The following is a 2500-nucleotide window of genomic DNA, read 5'->3' as shown; positions in this document are numbered from 1 at the left end:
CTTTGGTCATGAGAAAGGTTATCTCCTATGGCCACATCATTGACTGACTCTTTCGCGACATAACCACCAATCTCTAGAAAATCGATACTATCCATAGGGTCAACTTCTTCTACTTCACTCTCAACATGTTCGTTCTTACAAATGTTAGCGTTCGTTTCAACAGCAACTGCTCCAACGGAAACAGGATCCTCTCGCTCAAAATACTTCTTCAGTAGATTAGCATGGTAAACTCTCTCTTTTCCTTTGACTCGCACTCTATAATCATTGAGACCTACTACAGCACTAACCTCAAATGGACCTTTCCACTGCATTAGGAGCTTGTTGTGGTCGGTTGGTAGCAGCACTAACACTTTGTCTCCAGGTACAAACTTCCTGACTTTAATCTTTCGGTCGTAATAATGCTTGCCTTTGTTCTGGGCTTTCTGAAGCTCGGTGTGCGCCAGTTTGAGGGTATCTTCAAGCTTCTCGCGCAGCTCGAACACATACTGATAGCTGTTCTTTACTTCAGGCTCCTCCAGCTCTTTGGTCCAAAGCTCTTTGAGAATAAACATCGGTCCTCTGACAGCCCTTCCATACAGCAACTCAAACGGCGAAAAACCAGTAGACTCCTGAGGAACTTCACGATATGCAAACAGCAACGGGTTAATATAGCGATGCCACTGTCTTGGCTGTTCGCTGCACAATCTCTTTAACATGCTCTTCATTGTTCCATTAAACTTTTCCGTCAGGCCATTACACATAGGATGATATGGAGTCGTGGTGAACTGTTTAATGCTCAAAAGCTGCGTCACTTCCTTCATACACTCAGAGACGAACTGCGTACCAAGGTCACTCAAGATGTCTTCAGGCACTCCCAAACGACTAAAGATATCCACCAACGCTTCTGCCACAGTCTCAGTATCAATGTTCTTCAGCGGGACAGCTTCAGGATAACGAGTTGCAAAGTCGACCAATGTCAATATATATCTATGACCGACCTCACTCGGGCAAACAATAGGTCCAACCAGGTCGATTGCTACTCTCTTAAACGGCTTGTCAATTAATGGCATCTTCTTTAGGGGAACCTTCGGTACGGAACCCTTGTTAACTGTCTTCTGACATACATCGCAGGACTTGCAATAACGAGTCACGTCCCCTTGAATGCCTGGCCAATAGAACGCGCTTTGAATCTTATCAGTCGTTTTCTTTATTCCCATGTGACCTCCCATGATCGATCCGTGCGCTAGTTCCATTATTCGACTTCTCAGTTGCACAGGAACCATAACCTGCTTCAGGGGTTTACCTCCGTTCACATAAGGGTGCTTGTAGACGCGGTACAGAACTCCACCTTTCACTTCAAATGAAATCTCAGCCTGGCCTCTCACAACTACGTCATCTTTCTCCCAAAATTTCTGTAGGCTCTCGTCGTCACGCTGCATCTGCTTGAGCTTTTCTCTATCAACTACAGGACTTTCTTTGGTATCTGGTACCTTCAACGGAATATGTTCTCCAGCTTTCTTAGCTTGACTTCTCGTGGTTACAGCACAAGCTTCTTGTACAGGAACTTGCCAGCTTGGGTCTGGGTCGTCAGCGGCTCTTGCGCCTGGTACGTTACCAATAATCAAATCATAAACAGCATCGGGAAGACACTGTGCTTCCACTTGGCCCTTGAGATAAGGTGTATCAACATCAATCTTTGCGATGGGAACTTTCCTTGCCGTATTGTCAATGAGCAGCATAACATTAAATTCGCCAGTAAACTGATCCTTAGACACAAGGTCCCTCTTTACTACAATTCCACTACAACCAGTATCTCTCAGGACATCAACGGGCTTCTCTCCAACTCTACCTTTCACGACAGGCAATTTACTTCTCACTCCAGTCAACGGTTCAACACAAGCACTACTCAACAATGGAATCTTCTTACCACAGGCTAACAGCAGCTTATCATCTTTAATACAGGCCTTAACTTCCTCATCAGTAGGTTTAACCTCAGGTGGCTGAACTAAACAACTGGCACTCACTTGAACACGCTGCACAGGGTTACCATCCTTACTTTGCCCTCCTGATCTGCATCCACCTGATCGACAGTTTCTAGCTTCATGTCCCTGCTTACCACATAGGAATTACTTTCTTGTTAGGGTTGGGCAGTTGACAGCTTTATGACCTCGGGTGTTGCACTTAAAGCAATGCAGAGCTGGTGGATTAATCTGCATGTTCTTGGCTTCGTCCCTCTCAGGCTGCACTGTTGGCTTTCTGCTCGCTGAGCTGAACAAATGTTTACCATGAGCCTCCAAGTACTGGTCAGCGATCTTCGCAATCTTTGCTAGGGTCTCAGGTGCCCTTTCTCGCAGGTGAATTGCCAAATCCTTAGGGCAAGAGTCAATAAATTGTTCCTTCACGATCAAGTCCTTGAGACCATCAAAGCTTCGCGCAGTATTCGAAAGCTCTAGCCACCGTAACAGGTATCTGTCCAGTCGCACAATAAACTGCTCCGGACTTTCGTCGACTTCTGGTTTGG

Source organism: Montipora capricornis, chromosome 12 (assembly GCF_036669925.1).
Source record: "Montipora capricornis isolate CH-2021 chromosome 12, ASM3666992v2, whole genome shotgun sequence".
NCBI lineage: Eukaryota > Metazoa > Cnidaria > Anthozoa > Scleractinia > Acroporidae > Montipora > Montipora capricornis.
The sequence above is the reverse complement of the archived record's forward strand: the minus strand, read 5'-3'. Positions refer to the sequence as shown.